General features: G+C 37.9%; 1 protein-coding gene across 2 annotated transcripts in view; it reads left to right on the top strand.

The window, feature by feature from the left end:
* WWOX (WW domain containing oxidoreductase) overlaps positions 1–15867 on the top strand; it is a 481619-nt gene that overhangs the window by 315612 nt on the left and 150140 nt on the right. Inside the window, exon 9 of one of the 2 annotated variants that reach the window (XR_007890610.1) lies at positions 8810–9324. The exons of the other annotated variant lie outside the window; for it this stretch is intronic. The gene's annotated coding sequence lies outside the window, so the exon portion shown is untranslated. The remainder of the gene's footprint in view (positions 1–8809; positions 9325–15867) is intronic. 2 annotated transcript variants of the gene reach the window in all.

Raw genomic sequence — 15867 nt, 5'->3', positions numbered from 1 at the left:
AGCCCCTATTTTCACAGCTGTGCAAACATCCTTGATAACATTTTCACGGATGCCATGGAAAGCAGTGAGGGTTTGTACACCACTGAAATGCAGCAAATGGGCTGGTGGCAGGGTGGGATCAACAGTCGTCAGAAAAAAAGCAGGAGGGAAAGAAGCATTAGTGTCAATATTTTAAAGAGGATTATAAAATAGGAACGAAAATAGATAAGAAAAACTTTCAAAATTCTCTTGCCATTCCCCTAAGGGAGGTGATGGGGGGAAGAGATGCCAAACTATCCATTCCTCCTCATCCAAGATGTATGTCTTTAAATTAATTTGAATTCTTATGGGTCATTCCCATAAATACTCCTACCTCTCTCGGAGGCAGCTGTAGAGACTCAAGCATATTGTGCTTACCAAAAGTGAAGGACAACAAAAGTGTTTTAGGCCTTAAGGCAGAGTCAAACCTTTAGTTAAAAGAGCAAAAGGAGAGACATGCTGCTGACATGGCATTCCCAGGCTCACAGCACCTTGGGCACGTTTCCTCTGATAATCCAGGACACCGGCCCTGTTTTGGCACAAGGAATGAAGCCAAGCTGCCTTCCCATGGGGGAGCTGGCCAGCTCACTCCCGTGGCTTCCTTACCCCCTCCAAGCTTCTGCTTCTTTAAACCCAGGGCTTCTCTTGGTATGCAGTGATGGAAGGTTACATTTTGCTATAGATCTAGGTGTAAGAAGCAGTATTCATTCTTGCATGCCCATGGTCACAGAGAATAACAAATGAACTAAAAATAGAAACAATTCCTGTAATATATGAAGCAAAGAGAAGTTTGAGTTGTCTGTGTTTACTACACTTGTTTTCTTATAAATGTTTGAGGAACTGAGCTTGGTGGTCTGTATAGTCACACAAATAAAGCTTTAATATTGTTTAATGTACTTTCAAATTGTGTATTCAGTTTTCATATGACATAATTCAAGCTGATTGATTACTCATATAATTTGTCCGATTAAAAGGACAGAGAACACTGTGTGACTGATTTATCCAGCTGAAGTGAACTGTAAGTACTTGCAAGTCCAATTAATAGAAAACTTCATGAATTCTCATCAAGTCTGAGAACCTAAGGATCAGTTTGCTGATGATTTGTGAATAAAAGAAAGGTTAAGAAAATAAATTTGTTTGTTGAAAAGTTGAATTCAGCCCTATATAGAAGAGATGTTGCCATACGGTGAGGAAAGCTAGTGGAAAACACATTCTGGTAGGATGATGAATTTGTGCTGTAAATGGAACAAAAGGATAGTCAAATGTGTAGTTAAATTGACAAAGTAAATCTTCACTGATAGCAACAAACATTTAAAGAAAAAGTAAAGAAACAGGATTTACATATGGTAGAAATATGAAGATTCAGAAAATGACCACCAGAATGACATGAGATGAGCAAACTCGTTTTGTGGGAGTAAATGTACAACTCTCAATCTATTTAATTTACCAGAAATACAGCCAGGAGGTGATCAGATCACTATCAGTAAAAACCTACCAGGAAGATTTCTGAAGAACTGTTCTTTTAGCTCAGCAAGGCAGAATAGGATCCTTTAGAGGAAACTCAAGCCACATATACAGTGGGGACAGAGTGTTTTTAATACTAAAGGCAAATAAGCATTAGAACAACCTGAGGTTCATTCAATTTTGCTAATTCAAACTTCTTTTGAAACCATGTGAGAAGTTGCAGGTTGGATGCAGTAGTGACTTAGTGAACTTCTCTGAGTTCTCTTTTGTGAGAACCAGAGAAGATTATTGTAGAGATGACTTTTCTACCTGTAGTACCTGTGAATACTGGAACCAACACAAGGGTAATAAATAGCTCTGGAGGCCAGCATAGGGTGGGTTTATGCCTTTTCATTCTGCAACCTGAGCAGTTTCAGAGCTGAAAATATTAGTAGAGCCTGATAGGAAACCACAGCCAGACTGAGTGGCAGATGCATATACTAATAATAAATATCCCTCTTCATCTCAGTGTAATGCAGAGGTTATAATGGCCATACTCTGAGACGTGGTCTTTCCTGCAGTGGCATGTGTGGTGAAGGACCAAAAGGAGCATTGAAGGGCAGAAAAATGCCATTAAAATACCTTTTAAACTAATATTTCTGACATTAGTTATGATACTTGCAGTGCCAGAAGTAAACACAAACCAGTCTTGCTACAACAGAATTGCAACTTCAGTGGGAAAAACATACAAGCTATTTATTCATGCCTAAATCCTCTTTGCTTCAAGGTAGTTTACTACATGCAGAGGGAGGAACAGCATGGATATATAACGTTCTGTACTCTCCTGGCACAGAGTGAGAGCTGGGACTGGTGGTACCATATGGCCCGTTTATAGCCTGGGCACCAGGAACTCTGGAGACCATAAAAGGCCCCGTTCCCCACAGGGCTCTGCCTTCTGAAAAGGTGCCCAAAGCACAAAGTCAGCTTATGGCTCCCGAGCCCCAGCACACATAGGCAAGACTCTCAGCGCTACAGTTAGGATGAGGAGCCTTGTTTTCCTTCCCTCTGAATGTAGCAAAGAATTGTGTTACCCATCAGACATGAAAATCTCAGTTCATGTTGTAGAAAGCATCAGCAGTGGTATAGTGTAAGGTTTTAAAAAAGCAGTAGCTGCTCACAGGATGCTCAGAAAATGGCCACTGACACTTTTTGATATTTTCTGCACTGACACCACTTTCTGAACTGACTTTCTTTTTTCTTTTTCCTTAGTATTCTGCATCTCCAATTTTAAAGTTTAAATAGATCTATACTTTCCCCAAGGAGTTATGTGCAAACTAATATTAAGATTAAAATCTTTTATGTTTGTTCTGTAGCTTGAAACAGAAAACTAGTGCATAGTCTGTTTTATCCCACTGGCTCTCTAAGGTTCAGGTATTAACATAAATACAGCCCATTAACACTTGTTCCTCTCTGTCAGGACATAAATTAAGTCTGCAGGTGTTCCATGAAGCTTTACCCTTGGTACTAATTAAGCCTTGATAATTAGGTTTGTTAAATTCAGGCCTTTAAGCTTATATTCCCTCTTTGGGTTGCCAAAATAGGGATTTGCAATATACAAGGCCTGTTTCTGCAGGTTTTCTGGGGTTTTTTGTGCTTTTGTTTTGAACAAAGCCACAGTTGTAATAAACTCTTCTTTAGTTTAGCAGTTAAAGATTGAAGATCTGTGAGGAACTTGGATATCAGCTTGTATTTACATCAGAACATTTTCTTTTGCTGGCTTTTTGGCAGAGCACAGTCTATGTAGTGGAAAGTTTCCAGTCCATATGTTAAACACACAGATGCTTCCACTAGATAAATGGTTGCAGTTCCAAATGAAATATCATTCAGAAATGTTGAGATCTTAAAATTACAATATTAAACATTAAGTTCTAAACAATATGAGTTTAATTTAGCAAGCATATCCCTTATAGCAGTGAGACTTTCCTTACAGAGAAAACAATATAGGAAAAATTTCTAATACCCTTGTTTTTTGTCACGTGTTTTCAAAGGTTATGTTCACAAGTCATATGGTCTCAGTGCTAAATAAAAATAATAATTAAAGAAACCTAGTTCAAAGGAATCCTCCTGGGAATAGGGTTATTTGTAACCCATACACAGAACGTTATATAGTCTAATCTTGCCAGTTAATCTCTTCTCTTTTGTTTCTTCATAAATACATAGCCCATTAGATCAAATGTTTGATAAATGTCATTTTTCATCCAGAATAAATGAAACCACAGTTACAACTCTACTAGAGGTACTTTCCACGTTATTTGTTGCAGTAATGCTAACTGGATGCTAATAGTTCTAGTGCTTTTTTAATCCTTGAGATATTAAATAAAATAATATGTTTAAGATTTTTTAAAACCAAAATAAATAAATTCATTAATGCCATTAGAGACTTTCAGCCACATGAAGTTCTCATTCTTCATCTTATTTAGTATTTTATTGACCAGAAAGCTACAATTAATAATTTTTATCAGAAGCTATGTTTTTGGTAAGCAAAAGGGTTTTTTTTCAGATATAGTATATAAACATGCCATCAGTTTAACATACTTAATCATATTTTTAAATATTATTTTGATTTCTAATAAGAGTTAAAGTTTGAAAAAAATCTTCCATTGCCTTTCTTGAAAGAATAAAAAATTATTGGCATGTTTATTATTTAGACTCTACTACAAAAAGGATTGATACCAAAGGGCAGGAAATAAGCATAAGTGTTAGCTTAAAGAATATCTTTTCAGTATCCAGTGTTACATTTGGATTGTTTTCCCTTGTAATGGTTCTGCTATAAAAAAGCCCCACTGCAAGAGAGAAAAGGCAAAGTATATAATGATTATCATTAAAAGGCATCACTTCTTATTGCAGAAAATACTAATCTCACCTTTAATTTACAGCATTTCGATAGTTATGATGAGAAATAGTATCATACGTAGTATATGTCATAATAACAGTGTCCTAAATACTGAATTAATTGGCAGATTTTTAATGGTGGCCCCATTGAGGCGTATAACGATTGACAAAATACTGTAAGAGAGAATATACTTGATAGATTCTACTTATTAATAGGTCAAAATCATTAGGGAGATAACGTATGAGAGAAGCTATATCCTACTCCTTGATGTTTTGACTTTTTAGCAACAGGGAAGAATGGTAGATGGGCTACTGGAGTTCAAGCCTATAGTAGCATTTAGTGTTTTAAAATTAATAACACTTTAGTTCTGCAGCAAGGTTCCACATCGAAGCAGAAAAAAGGCTTTGGTTTGGATATACAATTATTACAGTGATTATATGAGGGGAGATTTAGGTTGGACATCAGGAAGAAATTCTTCACCATGAGGTTAGTAAGGCACTGGAACTGGTTTCCCAGGGAGGTTGTTGAAGCCCTCTCCCTGCAGGTGTTTGAGGTTGGATGAGGCTTTGTGGAGCCTGGTCTAGTGTGAGGTGTCCCTGCTCATAGCAGGGAGGTTGCAACCTGATGATCTTTAAGGTCCCTTCCAACCTTAACCATTCTATGATTCTTTCAACTACTAGTTACAGATCTGAAAGTTGCTGGAAGCAGAAAATACATCTCTTCTTTCGTGTGTGCATCAGCTTGGCTTCAACATTCCCATTTATGCTTCTAAAGCTTCCTTTTTCAGTGATTTAAGAGACTTTCTCTTTTTTCTCAGGCGCTTGCAATTTCTTAAGTTAGAGGAAAACAGCACTTTCCTGTTTCATGCTCCCCCAGCCTGCATCCTGGTTAGAAAACACTAGAAACCAGCCCCAAGCCTTTGCTCAGATGTGGAATGTGTCTGAGCAAGGGACATAAGACCTTCATCTCCCCCTGCCTTCTGCACAGTAACTGGCATTTCATCTTGTACTGGAAATGTTATTAATGAAGCAAAGAGTCATTGCTGATTAAATAACTCAAGGACAAAGGCACGGCAACTTTTTTCTGTGTAGTGAAGTCTTATGCTGTACATTGTGCAGCTCCATGTGGGAAGAGGCTGCAAGGGCTAAAAGGTGGATGGAAAGCTGGGGGTTAAGGCATTTCAAAATGTCAGGCAGCTTGTTATATTGCAGTACATCATTCTGTCCCTGGAGACTATTGCTGAGGCCTAGGCCAAAGCTATATAGAGAACAGAAAATTTGACACGAGCTTCCAAATTTTCTCTTTAGCTCTCTTGGGCTGCAACCCATATGCCATGGTTAAACCATCAGGCTTTGCTCCACTGAGACCTTAGGACAAAGCAACTCAGTATTTCCTTTTCAGTGAAAGTGACTGCTTGTTTCCTTAGCAGAAATGTATTTTCCCACCCACTGTCTTCTGAAAACGAAAATAGCTTCTTTTTTTTTTTTTTTCCCTAAATAAAAGGTTGTCTTGAATTGCAAACTTATTGTTTTCCTGTTGTTAACTTCTCAACTCAAACATTAGTGGAATCTAACAGTAGATTTTAATGAAGTATAAAGGACATTGGTATTTGCATTATGTAATTGTTGTGTTTTCCAAAGATATGTATAATCACATCTGCAGAAGAAACAGCATTCGTGGACATTCCTCCAAACCCTGTGTTCTCAGTTTCATTTTAATATATGCCTGAAATACGTGAAAGTGATTCTAACTATATATCTCTAGGCTTCTATTTCACAAAAAAACCCCCATCCAGTAACAGTATTCATAACAGCAATCACTTTTTCTGTGAGTTCTCAATCTCACGTGCTCAGTAGTTTGTTACTCAACAATGTAAATAAATTGGATTCTAGCCTAGAGAAAGTGCAGTGAAGGAAGCAGCCCACATTTTTAGTCCTGCACATCTAACCAAAAACGTTGAGATTTCTGTTATCATGTAATAGCATGGTAATTTATTATTCCCACTGCACGTATCACAGTTGTACAAGAGAAGGAGAACATGCCAAAATTGCTATTTGTGAGAAATTGAGTTATGGCCAAGTATAGTTAAATGTTAGGGCCAGAACCTCATCTCACTTTCCATAAAGCTGTCCTGAAAAGCAGCTGGGGATTTTCATGGTGTAAGGGAGTTTTCAGATGCTCTGAAGCTGGCAGCCTGCACCACTGTAGCACACTGCTGTGCATGCTTAGGTCAGGAGGGTACAGCACATTAAAAAACCTTCTCTAACATGTCTGGGGCCCAAGCCAGGTGGCATGATGCACAGGAGTACAGGGGTACCTATTCTCCATGAATTGTTGCATCAAGCAGAACTTGGCAAAAAAAACCCAAGATCTGTGCTGCACTAAACTGTTTTACTGTCCTCGTGTCTTCCAGCCTGACTGAACTTAGCATATTTGGGTCATTTTTTATTTCATCCTTTTCTTTGAAAGATATTTACATGTGTGTGTGTAAGAAAAAGAAAGACCAAATAGCTAACAGGCTTTTGTTGTTCTCCAAATGAGATCCTTGTGGTATTATTATTATTACCCCTATAAATATTGGATTATTGGTACCTACAAGAATGATGGGAAGTTTTATCCAATAGCAAAGGGATAAAGAAGCTCTATCTTCTGGAAGAAAAGATTAAGATAGTTCTTGTTTCAAACCCATGAGCACCTATGTTTGGAGAAAACGTCTGCTAGGAAAAGAGTGCATATAGTGAGAGCAGTGACTGGACTGAATCTAGACAAATTGTAGAACTGTAGCAGTTAGACTTAAAAAAAGAAAAAGAAAAGGAAACAGTGTAATTAAGCACTGTAACAACTTGCCTAGGAATGTAGTGACTTCTCCATCACTTGAAGTCTTTAAATCAAGATTGAATGTCTTTCTAAAAGATATTGGTTGTAGCTCAACCAGAAGTTATGAGCCATAGGTTTGATGTGGGAATCCCTTGGCTAAATTCTGTTAAACAGAAGGTCATACTAGATGATCATAATGATCCCTTCTAGCCTTTAAATCTATTACTCTATTAATCTACTCCAGTCATGAAAGTGTCATTTGCCCACATGAAATTCAGATCTTTTGAGCATGCATACGTTTCAGTGAACCAGCTTGGATGGAGACTATTCTGAAAGTGTGTGCACAGCTCCTTCTGCTGAACATCTGCTTTAATGCCAACCTCAAGCATTTTCTTCTTAAAACTTTATTCCCGAAGGAAGTAGGCTGCCTCTTTGTACAATATAAATGTGTGTTGTGTTTTCTTAGGCGCTGTAGCTGAGGTGCATAAAACTGTATATAGTTTAAATCACAGAAGGAGCCATTTATAATTCTTGTTCATTTTGTACACAAATCCATGTGAGTCCATTAGATATGCAGCACTGCCTGTTACACAGGAGTGGAGATCAAGCATTTCTGTTTACCTATGAAATTGCCTATTAAAATTACAATAACCAACATTAAAATGACTTTTTATGTCTCTCCTCTGAGAGGAAGTTTCAATTTACTGTTTTGTGTGAAAGTATCTTGTAAGTAATTGTAAATATTTTAGGTAGATTTACTCTGATATTACTTGATGTGGCAAATTCATGGAAAAGAAAATAAATCTAGTGAAATGTTAAAGAGACACAAGTTGAAATCTACTCAATTATTTTAAAAGGGGGAAGTCATTTAATATTCAGTTCTTGTATAGAGTTCCTTCATACCAATAGTTATGTAAATCCAGGTATGAAGTTAAATGTTTGCTTTTACTTCTAGTTTTAAAAAGACCCCTAAAAATCACAGAAATGGTGCAACAGGTGAGGGACCAAAATTGTTAGTGGACAGAGGGCCTTGTCTTTGGTTTGTTTAAATCAACAGAGCTCTCCAACATTTGAGACTCTAGTCCAAGGCAGTCACAAATTAATAAAAATTGAAGTCAAAGCCAAGCTCCAGGGGAGAAGGTGTTTTCTCTTCCCAGGAGTCATTCATTGACACAACTTAAATTTTTCCAGCAGGCTGTATAAAAAGATCTCAGGTTAAATTTTTGAGCCATATCGCCAGATTTCTGTGCTAATTTTACTTTCTGATCCTGATTACACATCAGCTGTGCTGTCTTCCATGTGCTGGAACAAGGCAGTCTGACAAGCAGAACCTCTTGGCTTGGGCCTGACCCCAAATAGCTGGGGCCAAAGCCAGGCAAAGCCAGACAATGCAAGCAGTGCTGCTCACCTGTGGCTACTCTGCTGATGAGATGCAAATGAAGCTCCTACATTAGTGCTCACAGGTGTGTCCACTCTTTTAGCTGGTTTTTGTTTTTGTTTTCCTTGGTAGCTGGGAAGGAGGCAGCAGCTAAAGTTGAGCCAGGTGCAGTCAGGAGTGAGGGTGATTGAAGTTTTGGGTGTGTTGCAGTGTGTTTGGGAACCTCCTGTCTGATGAAGAACCTTTTGTGGTTTGTTTAGTCCTTTTTCTGTCTTCTTTGGGCTACCTCTGAAGATGAAACCAGACATGGACTTATGACTTTCTGAAGAAGATGCTTGCTGACTTGGATGTGGTAACTTCAGTTTTGTCTTCTTCTGGGGGAATCTACTTTATTTCTTTGCCACCAAATGGAGCCCTTTTTCATTGACTTTTTATGGAAAGTAATTAAAGTACAAGCTGGTGGCCATTTTGTTAGGAACTGAAGGATTCCTGGCTTATCACATGTGACTGGAGACTGAGTGAAGAGGAAGGTCTGCACCTCTGAGAGCAACAAGCCTTCATTTACCCAAGGCTTTTTTTTTTTTTGGTACCAAAGTGGAGGGAAGAAAGCCACTGCTGTTTCCAGGTGCTTCTGGATGTTTTTCCTATGGGACAGACGCATAGAACTTTTTCTTAAATTTTCCTGAAATTCAACAATTTCATGATCTGAACTGGTGTTTAAGCGCTGTTTGCTCTGCTCCTGGAGGCTAAGATGGGATGTGACCTCATTTCCAAGGTGAGTCAGTGTAGATGGTGCTTCTTTAATTGTGTGGATATATGTGGACAGTGGTAAGAAAAGGACATATGCTGCTACTAAAAATTACATGGATAAAATTCTGATCCTGTTTCATACAGCAGCCTCTCAGAGATGTGTGTTCACTGTTCAGCTGTTAAGATTGTTATTAAACTTTATGGACCATAAACCCCATGGAAACAAGGAAAGTGAACAACTATGCTATTACAATAGTGTCAAAATAGGAGACATATTTCATAGCTTCAAAACTGTAAGCCTGCCTCTGTGCAACATTTCAGCTCTCGTGGGCTGCCTCAAACTACAGTGTTTATTTAATCTCTAAATGAAATGCAATATTGCTAATACATAAAGCTTGGAAAAATATGTTCCTTTTAGTTTAAAGTTCAGCTTCATAAATCCAGCTTTGCAGACTGCCTTCTGAAATGGGAGTTGTGTTGGGTTGGGTTTTTTTTAATTTAAATATTTGTCAGACATCCATCATCTCTTAATATTTCCTGTCATGGGAATCTACTTAATTCCAAAGTAAATCCATCTTGATTTTCACTAAATGCCCTGACTTGCTTAGTGCAACAACAGAGTCCTGATTAGGGAAGACAGACAAACAAGGGGATGAAAACATCCTTGACACATAGTTGTGGGGCTGGGAGGAGGGAAAGCAGAGATGCTAAATGTGGCCTGGCTCTACAGGACTATGTATTTACTTTCAAATGTATTTATTTTGAGAAAGGAACTATCAGGCTCCGTCTGTGTGTGTTTTAATGTGTTGGCAGACCTGTCCCTTGGATGTATGTTTTTGCTTTTCAGTGTCCTCCTGCAAATTGCTTTTGACTAGACTGAGTTACAACATTTTAAATATTTTTCTGTGGGCACGGTGATTTTTAAATGCAACACTAAAAAAAAATGAATCCCCCAAACATATTACATTATTCTAAAACTGGAGTACATCTGTATATGTAGTTTTGTGGAGATTTTTTAATCTTCTTGGTGAGGAGAAACCCATTCATTCTCTATTCTCAGAGATGATAGCTCTGTCCTTTTAATAGAATATTTTAAGCTAGGTGAAGGTAGTGTCTAGTTTTTGACATTCTTGGCTTAAGGAAGAAGCAAAGATGCCATCATGTTTGATTTTAGTTTAATTTATTTTTTTTCTGTAAAATGGTAAATTCCCATAGTTGTCTTGTTCTGTTTTTAAAGTAAGGGTAAAGTAGCTGAGTTTGGCCGCAATAGGAAAACAGAAAAAAATAAAGGTTATATAACTGAAACTTTATCCTGGGATAAATATTATTTATCAGACACTATCTGATCATGTGACTGCATGTTGCTGGTTCCTCTGAGATTTGCAGATTACTGCTTGGTTGAAGAGGGGGGGTTTTGGGAGTGTGTTGGAGTTGGGTCGTTTGTTGTTTGTTTGCTCCTTGTTTTTTCTTTTGTCACATAAGCATCTGGAAGATTTCAGGATCTGAAAGCAGATAACCAAAATTGAAAAATAATGAATGAATTTTATAAGAATGGAAATTTAATATTTCTTCTTTTCCTTCCTATAATGATGATTAATATAAAGACACCTTCAGTATGATCTGTCCCTCCTCCTACACACACTTTCCTTTTTCCTACAGACTGCTAATGACTATCACTGTAATTGTTAGGTGCTGTTGATCATAGGAAAGGAATGTATTTCATGCTGATGTTTATCCTGGGTCTATAAAGCTGATACTCATATGATTCTCCTATCTGAGTTGATTAATTGCCACCAAATTAGGGACTGTGCTTTGAAGGCATTTAACCCATTGTTTTCTATTTGTGGCAAACATGTTAATGCTGGTGAGGAAAGTTGGTTCCTTGTGTGTTATCCTGGTTTATTGCTCATCAAATATGATCCCCTGAGAAGTGTTTAAGATGTTATGAGCCTACAGCTGTAAACAATTTTTCATGTGACTGGGAGGTTATTTTTGCTAAGCACCTTGCTAAGTGTACATTTATAGTGTTGCATGTAAACTGACCTACTATACAGTGCTTGCTGACAATGACATTATTTATTTGAATTTATTGGGAGCTGCTATTTAAAGAATGCTAATATTATCTAGTGAGTCCTGCTGAGAGAATTGTTTGTAAATATGCCAGGAGAAACTAATGTAGAAAACACTCAAAACCAGTTCCTCTAAAACAGAGAGGGGAAATAAGCTGCGTGATACATATTTGTATGCACACTATACACACACACACGTTTTTAAACTAGACCAACAAATCAGGTAAAATATGAAAATATTCAGGCAAAAAAAGAGTTCCTATGCTAGGAAGACTTGGGTTCTTCCCCAAATGCTTCTATTATAAAATGCTTTATTCTTTAAGTAGGCATTATGTTACAGTATTTTATAGGTACCTTTCCAAAAGACATTTAATTACATTGTCATTTTAGATGGTAAGAATAAACTGCTCAGTATACAGTTCCCAAAAAGTGAATTCATTTTTAATGTGCCATCTGTTGCTGCAATACAACATGAAGATAAATAGTTGAAAAAGAGAGAGAATTGACAAGAAAGAGAAATGGGTTTTGATTTGCCCTTTCATCACACACATAAAACAACATAAGCTCAATCAATGCACAGAAATGAAAGCTAATACATAATAGAGGTTGGACCTGATTATTCCCCTCCCCCCCCCATTGTTTCAAGTCGTAATTAAGGAAGAGAAGATCTCAGTTAGTGTAACTCCTGCCTACCTGGACTCAGCTGTACCACATCAGGCTAGTGGTAGCAGGCACTGAGAGGCTCCCTCTCCCGTCCTGCTGCAGGTGAGCTGATGTGCCAGGAAGGGCCCAGTGGCTGGGGGAGAGGGAGAACTGACATGAGAACAAATAAAAGCCCATGCCAGGAAGTTTTAATCGGTGCTTTAAATGAAAGAGATTTTGATGGATAGTTTAAGACTCTTTAGAGTGGAGGATCTCTCTGGTAATGTCATGCTTTTAGGAGCTTTTTAGACAGCTTAAAGCTGTGATTAATATTTAGCAAAATGATATATGGGGAGGCTTGAAAGCTGAGGTTATTTACTATGTATAATTAGCTATGGTTATTATTTGTAAAAGAGACTTTATGGATTCTAGATATAAGTAACAAAGCTCAGTAAGAGGGTTTTATTAGTTATAAAGTTCAGGTAGTATCAAAAAGATGTCCTGTAAAGCCAGTTATTCAAATGCTTGAAAAGAAATACTGAATGGAATAAAGCCTTTCTTCTTCAGGGACACATGCTTCTATAAAGATCTTCTGGTGAGATAAGTTTGTCTAGTCCTCTTCTTCCCTTCCCTCCTTATGCTTAAAATGAATTATGTTTCAGAGACATCTGTGTGTAGACTCTCAAAGCCTAAAGGAACAACAGGGTAAGGAAAAGAGTGTTGTTAGGTTAGTGAAATAAGTTCCACCTGACACTTGAAGGTGACATGGCTTACTTCAACAGGAGGAGACTAAAGCAAGAAATTCTGTCTTTACCATGATAGGAAATATCCCTTTATTATCAAGAGCCAAGTGCCATGTTGTAGAACTGGGAAGGATGGTTTAAATAAAGCACTTGGTTTCTGTACATGTCCTTTCTCATCACTGCTTACTTCTTAGGGTCAAGTGAAAAAGAGAACTAGATGTCTAGAATCTGATATGTCTGGAGGTTTTTCCTCTTCCTTTGAGAGCTAGACACTTCAGACAGCTTGAGACTTTATAAATAACTAAACATGGAGTTTGTGGTTTGGGGTTTTTTTTATTTTATTTTGTGAGGCAGGCTAGGAGTAAGTATGGGGGCAGTTATTTTGCTACAGATAGTGTGGTAAAATTATTAACTGGAAGATTGTTTTGTGCCTGATCTTAAAAGGCTCAGAGCAGTTCTTATCCCAGGTAGTTCTTAACATCAAAAGACCCTCTGGGCATCTACTGCATAAGTAAATTTTAACTTGGCCTTGAATAACTATATGCAATTTTCCTTGGTGCACTCTCAGCTTATTTCTCTCTGTCTTCCATTTAGTGCATATCAATTGCATTTCAAGAATTCAACAAATGTGGTGGAATTATAAATGATGTGATAAAAGTCTTGGTACCAATCAGGGCTTCATCTCGCTAATCTTTGTGATTCCTCCTTTCAAAGTTAGTTTTTCTAGGAAGAAAATGAAGGTGAGATGGTGTTGGTGTTGCTGTCTCTTAGCTTTATTACATCTGTAAATCCTTCTGTGCTGATCAGGATAGTAGATCCAAACAGCACTTTCTGGCTTCTTTACTGAAATACATGGGGGAATAGTGGAGTTTTGTTGTGTCTGATCTCGGACTGGCTTTATTATGCAAAACCAAATGAGCAGCTTCTAGTGCTCAGAGAAATCCTAGGGAACATATTAAGAAAAGCTTGTACAGTTACTCCTTACTGACTTTCAAACCATGCTAGCATTACCCTCAGAGTGAGCATGTTTTACTTTTGTTTCATGTGGTGGTTGTTATTTAATTGTGGGAGAACTAAGTTTTTCTTCCTACCTGCTCTGTCTCATTGGTCTTCTCCTCCTTGTGTCCGTTTCCTTCTTTCTTTCCTCTCTTGTTTTCATCCAGATTTCTGAATCTGATAAACAATCTCTGTGGCTTGACAAGTAGGCCTTATTTCCCATCCCATTTTGCATTTATCTCCGCTTAACCCTTTTTAGGAAGTTATGAAAGAAAACACTTAAATAATTTTTAAAGTTTAAAAATGCAAGTTTTTTTAAAACCGTATAATGGGATATTTAGCTCTGCAGGAAAAGGCACTTTTTTTTTTTTCCAGAGGAGACCTAAGATTTAAAGATGAGACTATTGTGTGTATATGCCAGGACTATTGCTTTAAGGAGGTTTGGAAGGCAAATCTGATAGAGGAAGAATAAACCTCTGTTCTGATCTCGCTGGGAGCAACTTAGTTGTCAGGAGTGTTTGCAATGCTTAGTGTATATTCAGTTCTGTAAAGCAACTCTTCAGGCTCTGATTTCTACTACCCCTTTAGCAAAACCTAGTACTGCACGACTGTTAAATATTTTTATCTTAATCTTTCCTTATAGCTGCATCTTAGAGCCATGAGCTGTGTTCCCAAATTCTCATGTGACACTTTTAGTTGTTCGACCTTTCTTATCAATGCTACACTGACTGTCACTGTGCTCCTGCACTGAGGCTCTTCATTGCTGGAGTAAGTGCTTGTGGTTTTAGCAGTACACAAATGTAATTCTGGGACCTGTTTCACAAGAAAATATTCCACCTTCCTTTAGATTATTTTTGTTGGGAACTATACAGACCTGACTTACTTGCTCTAGTAGTGTTGTGCTTCTACCAGCAGGTTAAGAAGTTGTCTTTTTCTATGAAGCTATGTTTTCCCACTGGAAGGCTGTAAGCCAGGGAAGTCGGTAGCTTCTGTAGCTCAGCAGCTTAGTGTGGCTTAGAAGTGTTCTCTTCAGGTTTATTTCTCTATATTTGGCTGCACAGCAGCCATCTCCCTGGACCATGAAGGTTAGGAGCTTGATTGCTCCTGACCTGGCAGGTGTCACTGGGAGCTGAGCCCTGAAGACAGAAGTGAAGGAGGAAAAAACCAACTTTCAAGCTCATGTTGTGTCAAATTAACTATTAGGTTCTTGTAGGATAGCGCGTGAAGAATATTCCTGACTCTGTTGCTTATTAGGCATGTTGGTGGATGGAGCTGAAGCCTCTCGTATAATCCTAACAAAATAAGGCAGTTCCATAGTAAACAGTGTGGCAATGCACAGTGGGATGCCAGCATACACGTTTTCCACTTTGCTTGCTTTGTTATTAGGCCATGGTTAAGCTTGATTAACCGTCTGTGTCCAAGATTTTATATATGTTTCCTTTTTTAGCTGCAGTAAAACAGTAAAAGTGTGTTTTGCTGTTGAAAGGGAATGTGTCTGTTCACTAAGTAATTACAATGGTATTGAGATGAAAATGCTGTAAATATATCACGTAAGGGGCCTGAACGTTGGGGGGACTAATTATCATAGAGGTGTGTTATTTTAATTATCCTGTTTATTTCCGTATCTTAGAGACCAGTTGATAAAGTGATTGGACTAGATAACATTGTTTGAGTTGATGTTCAACTTGTAAAAAGGCCACAGGAAATTTATTTAATGTAGCTACCTCTGTGTACTATCAACCAACAATGTTCAGGTATAAAAATTAAGAATAAATACCACCATGATGACTTGTGCACATCTGCCATGCAGATATGGATTGATGTGCAGCTCAGTCATAAAGCGAGTGCTGTAAATCTCCATGAAATATGTTCATTTTTTTTTCCAAGCTTCTGCCTGATTCTTCTTTTTTTAATCTTATTTCCTTCTAGTTTAATACAATAACGTGGGCCTTTCTGTGTCTTACAATCACAGTGCACATCTACAAAGCCTATATATCGGTAATTAAAATAGTGTTGCAGCTTCCAGAAGATGATCTGGGTTTGAGACAGCTGAGTTGGACCAAGGGGTGACCTGAGACATAGTGGCCCTGCTAGTTAGAAACAGGAGCACTAATTCTG

Source organism: Apus apus, chromosome 11 (assembly GCF_020740795.1).
Source record: "Apus apus isolate bApuApu2 chromosome 11, bApuApu2.pri.cur, whole genome shotgun sequence".
NCBI classification, from domain to species: Eukaryota; Metazoa; Chordata; class Aves; order Apodiformes; family Apodidae; genus Apus; species Apus apus.
The sequence above is the reverse complement of the archived record's forward strand: the minus strand, read 5'-3'. Positions and strand labels throughout refer to the sequence as shown.